The following is a 12,054-nucleotide window of genomic DNA, read 5'->3' as shown; positions in this document are numbered from 1 at the left end:
GAAAGTACCTTCAATGAATTTTCAATTTAGCCAGGGAGACAGACTCTAAAAGAATTTCCAGAGGGGAAGAGGAAGGCAAAGGGGATGTGAACGTTAGTAATTTTCTTGTTCAAGGTCAAAGTGAAAAAATAAAGAGGGTGTTCAAGATATGGGCAATTGTAGAACAAAAGGTCCTTATATTAATTCAGGGAACTGAGGTGGAATTTTAATTAGCCATTTCTGCCATAAGGTGTGTGTTCATTACACATTTTGAATAGTTTCTTGCCGGCAGGAAATGTGTCTACTAAGTCTGTTATATTGCATTCTCCCAAGTGCTTTGTACAGTGCTCTGCACACAGTATTTGTTCAGTAAATACCATTGACTGATTGGGTGTTGTTGAGGAAATAGGGAATGCTCTTATAAAATGCATCTGTCTGGATAAAGTGCAATGTTCCCCTGGTCTGAAACTCCTTCCCCTCCAACATATGCCAGATTATAGCCCTAATGAAATTATACCTCCTCCAGGAAGCCTTCTCTGATTGATTCTCCCCACTGGGTCATTTACGTTTTGCCTTTACATATATTTTATTTCCGTTCCAATATCTATAGGTTTGTATATTTATTTGTGTATTCAGTTATTAATTTAAGGAATTCAACCTGATCCACTTGTTCAATTTCTTGCTATATTTTTCTTCCTTGTGTGCTCACTATTTGGGAACAATTTTATGCCTCTCCATCTGCTGTACTCTCCTAAGCTTTGCACAGTGCTTCATTCTCAGTAGGCACTCAGTACCATTCCTGGTGACGCACCTCATCTCCTTTCTTCTGAATCTGGGAGCCCAAGGGATCTTACCCTGGCCATGGTGTCTGTACAAAGTCAGTGAGACTCTCTCTGGCCTTTATAGAATGATCTTTCCTGAAGGATTGGAAGAATGCAGGTGGGGCTCTCACCAGCATTTGGTTCTGTAGCAGGTTAAAGGCACTGACCTCTCAAAGTAAAATGGGCTCAGCACTCACTTTTTCATGCCAGATTGTTTATTTGAGTACTCAGGGGTCTTTTTATGGAGACAAATATTCCTTTCACTTCTTCACGATCTCTTCTGGGGCTCTCTATAGGTCTACAGAGTTCTGAAATGTTTTCTTCCACCCCCACACTTTTCCTTTTTTTTTTTTAATGCTGCAGCCATGATCTATTTGGGGAATATGGGAAAGAAAGAAGACATCTGGTCATGTCATTTTCAAAAAGAGGCGAAGAAAGTTTTGCCAAAATTTCTTACTATTTTCCTCCCAGTCCCAGCTTTGGACTTCCTGTCTCACCTCAATAGCAGCTGCGGCTTTCTAGGAGGGGAGGGACAGGCTGAAGGTCTCTTGCTTTTTATGTTTACAGGCATTCCACCTTTAATTTGAGAATAAGATTTTCATCAGCTTAGGAGGCAATATAGCCTAACTTCCGCCCAAACACCCCTCAGAGTTCCAAATTTCCCCACGTCTCACTCACCATTAGCATTTTTGCCCTTTTCCTGTCTGTGGCTCCACACCCTACCCCTGGCCAACGTGCTATGTGTTCCCTGCAATAGAGAAGAAGGGGTGAGTGTATTAAAGACTGTAAAAGTACCCCAACTTTGTTTGGGAAAACTGGCTTTAAATTTACACAACTGCATGAACAGAAGGGGCTAAGAAGGGGTTTGGAATGCAAATGCTCACTTGGCAACCATTTAGGAGAATACTTTCTATTTTAAAATAAATAACTTTGATGCAGCAAATCATATGCTGGGGCGGGGGAGGGCGGGGGGAAAGTCTTTTCAGTTCAAGCCTCTCTTTTCAGCCCTTGTAATCGCAGGGTTTGAGCAAATACCCAAGGATGAAATTAAACCTTTGCAAGGCATTGATTATAGAGATAAAGAGGGCCAGAGAAGAGGCTCCTCTAGACTGATACAGAATGGACGTTTCTGGGTCCTCAGTACTTGAAATCTCTCCTATGGGCAGAATGTGTTAACTCTCAATCTGCGTTGCTGGACAAATAATGTTGGATGAAAGGTTCCAGGCGTTGGGAGAATGTTCATAGTGTTTACCAAGGTTGATAAGACTGTAACTACATATTTTTCCTAAAAGAGAGAGTGTGTCATGCAAATTAGCAGGCCGAGAACTGAAAGATTTTTCACTTGGAATAAAATATACCAGGATTCACTCAATAAGAGGCCTAATGAAAATATGCAGCTTGTATGTACCTTGAGTTTTGGTATTTATTTCTTCAGGTTACTAATGCTCTTTGTCAGTAAAAGCATCGTCACTAAAACACTGGTAAGAACAAGATAAGCTAGTGAAAATGTTTGTGAACTGAATAAGTGCTTAGTACAGTGCTCTGCACATAGCAAGCACTCAATAAATATGACTGACTGAATGAATGAAAAGGTAGTGAGGTGTAGTATGGTTTTATAATAGTTATAATTTGTAGTAGGGAGATAAATACCTAGAGTGTCAGAGGAATTAGATATTTTATTTACTATTCAGATACTATGGTATTCTGTTGCCAAACTATACACAGAGAAGTTGAGTGACTTGCCCAAGGTCTCACGGCAGACAAGTGGCAGGGTCGGGATTAGAACCCAGGTCCTCTGATTTCCAGAGCCCTGATCTTTCCATGAGGTTGTTAAGCACTTACTAGATACAAGGTAATCACATCCCACGTGGGGCTCACACCTCTCTATACCTCAAGAGGTTAATAATAATAATAATGCTGGTATTTGTTAAGCACTTACTATGTGCAAAGCACTGTTCTAAGTGCTGGGGGAACACAAGGAGATGAGGTTGTCCCATGTGGGGCTCACAGTCTTAATCCCTATTTTACAGATGAGGGAACTGAGGCACAGAGAAGTGATGTGACTTGCCCAAGGTCACACAGCGGACATGTAGGGGAGGCGGGAAATTCCTTTTCTCCGTCCCCCTTAGACTATGAGTCCCACGTGGCCCTGAGAAGCACCATAGCCTATTGGAAAGAGCATGGGCCTGGCAGTTAGAAGATGAGGGTTCTAATCTCACCTCCGCCACTTGCCCGCTGTGTGACCTTAGGCAGGTCACTTAACTTCTCTGTGCCTCAGTTACCTCATCTGTAAAAAGGGGATTAAGACTGTGAGCCTCCAAGTGGGACATGGTCTGCATCCAACCTGATTATCTTGTATCTACTCCAGCACTTAGTACAGTGCCTGGTGCATAATAAGCACTTAACAAATACCGATAAATATACAAGGACATGTAAGATAGGGGCTGTGTCTCGTCTAATTGTAGTATATCTAATTCAGCGCTTAACACTGTGCTTGTAATATAGTAGATACTTATTGCTAATATTGCTCTGATAGATCTGTGATTAGTTATCTGTGAAGCCCAAGGCATTTATTTTGTTAGAGAAGCAGCATGGCTCAGTGGAAAGATCCAGGGCTTTGGAGTCAGGGGTCATGGGTTCAAATCCTGGCTCTGCCAGTTGCCAACTGTGTGACTTTGGGCAAGTCACTTAACTTCTCTGTGCCTCAGTTCCCTCATCTGTAAAATGGGGATTAAGACTGTGAGCCCCCAGTGGGACAACTTGATCTCCTTGTAGCCTCCCCAGCACTTAGAACAGTGCTTTGCACATAGTAAGCACTGAATAAATGCCATTATTATTAGATACATGATAGGTAGTTACATGATAGGCAACAGGGCTCTAGTGGTGACAGATCAATTTTACGGGGGCCTTTCTATTTCTGATCTGTGAATGTTAGCAAGGGGATCAGGAAGACATTTCTTTGAAAGCAAGGGAGAGACAATATGTATTGCGACCGGATAGGAAGGTTTTGTTGGAATGAGGGCATGGGAAAGGGGAACAACTTTCTGTTTTTCATAAAAAGAGTTCCCTCAATCAGCGACCGAATGTAGGGATTAGAAATGAGGAAACGAGGATTTGTTTGATCCCATTCTAGTCATCCTGGAACTCTGCATGGAAACTTGGAAACTAGTCGAGGTGGCTTCCTAGCCATTTAGCAAACAATGGCTTAGAAAGCCTACTTGGCATTTACACCAAGTCACGGATGGAAACTGGAATAGAAAAAAACAAAACTCATCCATTGTTGTGCTGCCTTCCCTGTTGGCTCCTTTAAATTCCTGGTTACGTATTGGGAAAGAAAAGGAGTTGTTCTATCCAGAATCTACACATTCATGATTGTGACATTGCACCCCCAAAGCACAATGTGAGAGCCCAACCCTTCAAATCCTTTTAAAACAAGAAGTCGGAGGATTGTAGGGAAGGGACGTGGACTACAAACCTCATGCTACAAGAGGTCCAGTTTTGCCAGCTCTTCCCAAAACTTCTGGGACATTCTGGGAAGCGATTAGCTCCTCTGCTAATAGTGAGAAAGCCCCACCTCTTCGAGGTTGGATTCAAGTTTTTCTGAGGAATGCTTGGAACAGAAGTCAAGCTGCAGAAACTTCCTGTACTATTGTGCTAGGTGCTTGGGCAACAGCACAGTAAAGAATATATATGTCTCTGCTTAAACTATACCTAGGGTAAAAGGAAAGCTAGCACATTTTAGCCAACCTATTTGTCCAGCTACTTCCCAATCAAAGGCTGTTAGGCAGTTGCATGACAAAGCAAATGGTGTCTGCTTTCTGGTAATGGGATCATCAGGCATGGCCCTTGCAGCTTTAAATGTCACCTTGTAAACCTTAGGTTTGGTATTTTTCCATCGCTGTTTTCTGTTTTGTGGAGCTGAGTAAATGCCAACTTTGTTCGTTATCTTGTTTGGGAATCCTGCTCAGCCAAGATAGCTGTGGCCTTCACAGAAATCTCAACTAGATGCCAAATGGAGTTTCAAATCCCATATCTACCTCGGAGAGCTCTAAATCGGAATGGCTCATTTTGGTTCTAGTTTGGGATTATATGGCTAAGCAGCTCCATTAACTATCATGAGCAAAAGTTTTGCGTTTTTACATTCTCTCGACTCAGAGCTCTGAAATAATATACTCCAAGGGATAGTTGCATACTCTTAGTTTACTAGGGCCCTCAAAGATATTTTCCATCCATATCTTCAACGAGAAACCCACACACGAGGCTCCCAACATGTTTAAACAGAGACGTCATCAACTTATTCTGAAAGTCATTGTCGAACGATTAACTATCAGATTGCAGTGAATTTAGTTTTTGTTTATGTTCAGAACACTTTTATTCCTAGTTCAAGGGTTTGAGATCTTGAATCTGGTCTTCCGTCTTCTAATTTCCTTTACACATCAGCGGCGGCAAAATGTTCTTCCTTGCTAAGAAGTACATAGGGACCGTGTCTGAATTTGCTTATTTTGCAATCACCCCAGGGCTTAATTCAGTCCTCAGCACAAACCAAGTGCTCAATACAGGCTATTACTACTACTAACGTGGCTCCCACTGGTCACATTACCTTGTCCATCTTTACTTTCTCCTGAGAAATAGGCCCTTTACCTTTTTTCCACCTGTGCTGTGCCAAAGGTGTGACAAGAGAGGTGATTGCCACAGCAGAGAAAAGGTTGTAGTGTTGACACCTCCGAGAGCTTCTTGTTTCACTTGGTTGGCTGTAGAGCCAAAGGATATTATTCATTAGAACTTGTGAAAAAGTGATCAGATGAGTTCATTCATTTCTGTCATAACCCATGGTTCAGTTCTGCTTTGTGACAAAACATCGCCAGACAATTAGAGAACCTTTGTTTGAGCATGCGAGCCAGTCGGGATACAGGGCACCATGATGTCTGTAGAAATGGTACATGCTCGGCATTGCGAATGGGTGAGTCTTTTTAAAGTAGGCTTTTGTGAAGGACCCAACTCCAGCATTAGAGGAAACTGAGTGTTTCTAATGAGGAATACTCACCCAATCATGACTGAAGGGAGAGTGTTTGTTGTACTATCTCCAATTCAGCCTTGGCCTGGACAGAAGCCTGGGCTTATTGCCAGCTCCTTGGTTATGTGCATGCTTATTCCGTGCAGTGTGAGGTTTGAAAGGGCAGTATAGGTCAAAAAGCTAATAATTTTTGATTTGTTCACAAACTAACTTCAAGTTGACAGATTATGTTTGATCCACCTTTTCTCCTTTTGGAGCTTACCTTACCGTTGCTGTACTGTTTCCTCTGTGGGAAGTGCAAAATTGGAAGGAGAGAGAGTGCAAAAATACAAGATATGGGCATTAACATCACCCCCTTCCTTACCAATGTTACCTAACTACTCAGCGTGGCTCAATGGAAAGAGCCTGGGCTTTGGAGTCGGAGGTAATGGGTTCAAATCCCGGCTCCGCCAATTGTCAGCTGTGTGACTTTGGGCAAGTCACTTCACTTCTCTGGGCCTCAGTTCCCTCATCTGTAAAATGGGGATTAAGACTGTGAGCCCCCCGTGGGACATCCTGATCACCTTGTAACCTCCCCAGTGCTTAGAACAGTGCTTTGCACATAGTAAGCACTTAATAAATGCCATTATTATTACTATTATTCCTGCATCCAAACTTGTGCTCTCTGCTGCAATTACGCAAACTCTTTTTGGTTCAACACACCCAATTCACCAATTCCAAGCCCCTTCCCATATCATTTCTGTTGCCTGGAATGCCACCCTTCCTCTCCACTTCAGATAATTTCCTCCCCACTTCAGATAATTTCCTCCCCTCCTTTAAAACATGGCTCAAAATTCACTTCTCCCATGAAACCTTCATTCCCCTGACTCTGGCTATTCCAGTTACCCCACCAGGCCCTTTAATACTTGGATATAGCTGTAATTGATTATGCATAAAATCATAATAATAATGATGGCATTTGTTAAGCGCTTCCTATGTGTGAAGCACTGTTCTAAGCGCTGGGGGTAATGCAAGGGGATCAGGTTGCCCCACTTGGGGCTCACAGTCTTAATCCCCATTTTACAGATGAGGTAACTGAGGCTCGGAGAAGTTAAGTGACTTGCCCAAGGTCACACAGCAGACATGTGGCAGAGCCAAGATTAGAACCCACAACCTCTGACTCCCAAGCCCGGGCTCTTTCCACTGAGCCACGCTGCTTCTCATCTCTCTTGTCTGTGCTGTTCTATATGCTTTCCACAGCAGGCCGTAAGCAGATGTAAACATATGGAATTTATTACCAGAGGAAGTTGTGCAAGCAGAAATACCAATAAGTTCTAGGAAGGGGCAGTTATATTCCTGGATGAGAGTTCTAAGGATCATTAGAAGGAAATGTTAGCAGCATTAAATGGCACATAGCCTGCCATGAGAGTGGATGGATGTAAAGATGACAGTCAGCACACGATCCTTCTAAGGATCTTTTGGTTCCCAGTCAGAGACACAGTTCTGGCAGGACGGACTATTCATCTGTCTGACCCAGATATGGCAGTTCTTATATTTTTATGCGTTTACGCTGCCTCTTCCGTTAGGTTGTATGACCTTTAAAGGCAGGGATTCAGTCATCTACTTGCTGCTTGCAATTCCAAATAAAAGGCTGCAGGCACGGTGTGTGCTCAATACATAAAATTAACTACTGACTCACCTAGATTCCAGTGTTAATTGCTTGTTTTCCCAAGGCCCCGCAGTCTAGTTACATTCAGGTGCCCTGTATTTCAGCACTTCTGTTCTTATACACCCTGATTTAGAGGTGGCTTTATTTTTTTAAATGACATCAGGGGCACCAGTGCATTGCCTTTCAAATTGAAAATGAAAGCTTTGCTCACACCTAACAGAGGTGATAATACATGAGAAGCCAGAAATATCACTGTGATTACAGTTCCCCATATAATCATGGTGATATATGTATATATCGGTGTTCTTAGGTAAGTGTTGTTTATCTGTCCCATTCTAAATGGAGACTTAGAAATGTTTAATGAGACATTTCTCCTTCAGTCCCGAACCCAAAGAGTTTAATAGAAAAACAAATGACATGAAACCATTTTGGCATATCAGTGCACCCTGTTCTACAATGCAGGGCTGGTATTCTCGCAAACTCCGTGTTAAGGAGCACTCCTTAAAGTACACATGGTATTTAGTGCTCCGTATATATACCCACACACACTGTTTCTTTTGATATTGTTTTTGCTAGGTCCAAATAGATTCAAATTATCAGAAGAAAGTTATATTTTCCAGCAGCAGTCTAGCCAAGGTGCATAGTGAAAATACATACTGTAGTGGTCTACCAACTCTGGTACTATTTTACTCTCCCAAGTGTTTAGTAGAGTGCTCTGCAAATGGTAAGTGCTCAATAAATGCGATTGATTGAATTGTGAGTGTGTATCATAGGCACTCATTATGCTTAATAAATTTGCTAAATATACAGTAGGTACTTGTGGAAACTGAAAGTTAAAAAAGGGCAAGTACCAGGTTTGTCTGTTTTACGTGATATCATAGCCAATCTAAAAGCAATTGCCAGCTCAGGAATCCTTTGGTTTTATAATGCTCACTTTAACTTAGGAAAAAGAAAAAAACCACAGGTGAGAAGACTGGGTTTTTTTCTCATTGGGATACATTAAAGGAACCATGCAAAAGTTTTTGTGTTATTTTTGTAAGCACTCTAACCAAAGCAAAACACTCTGTGGGGCTGAACTGAAATCCTAAACCCCATTTCCTTGTATTAGGAGTCCTGGATCTTATAGGTAACTGTATCCTGTTGTCCTTCATTTTGGGAAAAGGTTCTAGGAGCAGAGTTATAATAATAATGATGGCATTTATTAAGCACTTACTATGTGCAAAGCACTCTTCTAAGCACTAGGGTGGTTACAAGGTGATCAGGTTGTCCCACGGGGTGCTCACAGTCTTAATCCCCATTTTACAGATGAGAGAACTGAGGCCCAGAGAAATGAAGTGACTTGCCCAAAGCCACACAGCTGACAATTGGTGGAGCTGGGATTTGAACCCATGACCCAAAGCCCGGGCTCTTTCCACTGAGCCCTGCTGCTTCTTGCCCCTATTTACCCCTATTCTAGTTACCCCTATTTCAAAAGATGACTGTTCTTTCTCAGTCTGCCAGTCAGGTGTCCTTGTCCCCTTTCAAAGGGCCCCAAGAAAGACAGTGAAGATTTATTTCTACTTGCCACAGCATCCAAACGCTGCTGGCACAACTGCCAGGGAAGAAGAGGATTTTGAGTGTCAGGGTGGACAATTTGTTCCTAAAAAAACATAAGCTCTGAAACTAGCCAGGAGAAGCAGGCCCTTGTGACCTAGTCTGATGAACCTTTATTTTTTTTTTTGTTAATTAATACCAACCTATTTTTGTAGATTTCGGTTTCTTATTGGTTATTTGGGAAAAAATGTGAAAGCCCTCCAATTTTTGTGAGTGTTTTCATCACATTGGTTTGTTATTATGGGAAACATCTGGGAGCAGAGTGTTATGTCTTAATATGTAGCATGGTAAATATCCAGTGTCTTTTCTGCTTCAGAGGCAGTGGGCCAGCTGGGCTGAGAAATTTGATCTAATTTAGGAGAAAGAAATAGTGCATAATCAAGATCAGACTAAAAGTGATAACACCGTTGTATTCATCATCTTTTCAGAAGTGAGTGAAAGCGTTCTTTTCCCCGGGGTGAAGATAGATCGGTCCTCCAGTGTCTTTTTCTTTTTTTAATGCTTACTATGTTCCAAGCACTGTTCTAAGACAGTGGGGGTGGATTCCTTTAATCCTTCTCCAGTGTAAGAAATAAACATATCCTCTCATGGCCGAGGTTGAAAAGAAATGATCAGGAAAAGAAATCTAGGGAACCCTGCGTGTACCCGCTGCATGGGAACAGCTGCTGGAGGATGTAGGGAAAGTTGGCTGTGGGAGGGACTAGCAGTCTAATCTGTGGGTTGGGCCAATTCACATCTAATTGACTCTATAAAATGATGAAGAGATTCAAAGACATTGGAACCTATTACTGGCCTTAAAAAGAAACTGTTTTAGTGGTGAAGTTGCAGTAATAAAAGCTCTCCCCACCCACTTCATAATTACACAAGTATGTAATAATTGTGAGCTCAGATGTAACAATGCTTTGAACATTGTGAGCTCTCAGAAAAAAAAAAACACTAGTCACATAAGAGACTTTAGACCATAAACTCCTTGTGGGGACAGACTGTGTCTACCATCTCTATCATGCTCTCTCAAGTACTTAGTACAGTGCTCTGCATACCGTAAACACAGTAACTACCATTATGAGTTGGTGGTATTTTTGATAATTTTGAACACTAGAACGTTACTTGTTTGCATAAAAGGGGGTTTTGGGGTAGGAAAGCATGATTACAAACTCTCCGAGGGCAGGTTTCCAAGTTCCTCATAGAGTGCTCAGTTCACAGACCCCCTGTAAATATTGATGATGTTGATAGGAATGAAGTTCTGATACTTTTAATGTTAGATGGCTGGGTCACAGCCAGTTTCTTGGGAAAAAAGGGATTTGCTCTCAAACTCCTCTGGCAAGAGAACTGCAGGGAAGGAAAATGAAAACAAATCTCCATGACCCAAGAAACCAAAAAGGAACATGACCTAGTGTATAGAACACAGGCCTGGGGCTCAGAAGGGACTGGGTTCTAATCCCAGTTCCGCCACTTCTCTGCTGTGTGACCTTAGGCAAGTCACTTCAATTCTCTGGGCCTCAGTTACCTCATCTGTAAAATGGGGATTAAGACTATGATCCCCATGTGGAAAATGGACTGTGTCCAATCTGACCGGCTTGTGTCTACTCCAGCATTTAGCGCAGTGCCTGGCAAGTAGTAAGTGCTTAACAAATACCATTTCCAAACCAACAAACAAAAAAAGCCGAAGAGTTGGGGTATATTTCCCAGAGGCGATAGTTTGCCTTCTCCATCAGTGAGTGGGAGGTTGCACCCATCTCTGGGGTGGAGCTGGGGAAGAGCTGTGTTTCTATAAGTGACCCCCCAGAAATAAAATCTCTCTGGGGGATAAAATCTCTCTGGTAGCTCTCTTTGCTTGCTGTTCTCTGATATGTTCCTGCCACCCTGGGTCCTTGCCAGAAGAAGATCTCTTGGTGGTGAAATTTTTGTTCTCTTTGCTCACCCAATACCTGTGGTGAAAGAAGCTAGGGTGATCTAATCTGTGGTTATTTCAATTTTAAGCTTTTTCCATTTCCTTCCCCAAGCAAAGCCTTAGAGAAGAATAGCCGTGCCCTTTTTAAAGGCTGACCCCTTGTACTTGGTAAGGAGGGATATTTATTTCTTCATCAGTCTTTGGAGATGCAGATTTGCATCTGTTGGTGAATTCCCATTTAAATTATTGTGGTTGTATCTTTGATTAAAATATTATGCGTCAACAAACACATTCAATCAGAATCTCAAAGTTCTCCAAATGATTTATGCAGAGTTTTCTTTAGGGCCTTGGCAAAATTCCATACCTTCCCCATTCCTTTTGAACGTACTGGGTTCATATGTTCCTTCCCCAGAGTAAGTGAGCCAGAAAGCCTAAAACAGAGGACACATTGCATGTGGATGTGACACGTAATAGCACAGGGCTGACTCTGGTTTAGCCAATGGCGAGAGCAGTGCTTTGGAAACTGGGAGTTTGGGGCTCTAGTCCTAGTTCTGTCTGTAGCTGGCTAGCACGGGAGAAGACCACACATGCATTTCACAATATGCTGCCCCTTTGCCTCCACGCTTGTTGCATTCAGCGCCGCAGTGGCTGGGGCTCAGAAGGGACTGGGTTCTAATCCCAGTTCCACCACTTCTCTACTGTGTGACCTTAGGCAAGTCACTTCAGTTCTCTGGGCCTCAGTTACCTCATCTGTAAAATAGGGATTAAGACTATGATCCCCATGTGGGAAATGGACTATGTCCAATCTGACCAATCTGACTATGTCCAATCCACCGGACTTACAGTCTCCCGTCTTGTAAGCCCTACGAACATCACATCTCCTGCAGGAAGCCTCCATAGACTGATATATCATCTCCCTATCCTATTCTCCCACCTGTGAGTCCATAGGTCCTCAGGCCTTAGGTACTTAGTACTGCCAGAACTTTCTGTACATTAACTTCTGTGCAGCTGCCTCCTCTACCTTTCGTTTATTTTACTTTCTGTCTCCCCTGATAGATCGAGGGTCAGGATTGTTTACCTCCTCTGTGGTCACTCTTCCAAGCACACA

The sequence above is a fragment of the Tachyglossus aculeatus genome, chromosome 2, assembly GCF_015852505.1.
Source record: "Tachyglossus aculeatus isolate mTacAcu1 chromosome 2, mTacAcu1.pri, whole genome shotgun sequence".
Classification (NCBI taxonomy): domain Eukaryota; kingdom Metazoa; phylum Chordata; class Mammalia; order Monotremata; family Tachyglossidae; genus Tachyglossus; species Tachyglossus aculeatus.
Note: the sequence above shows the minus strand (reverse complement) of the source record.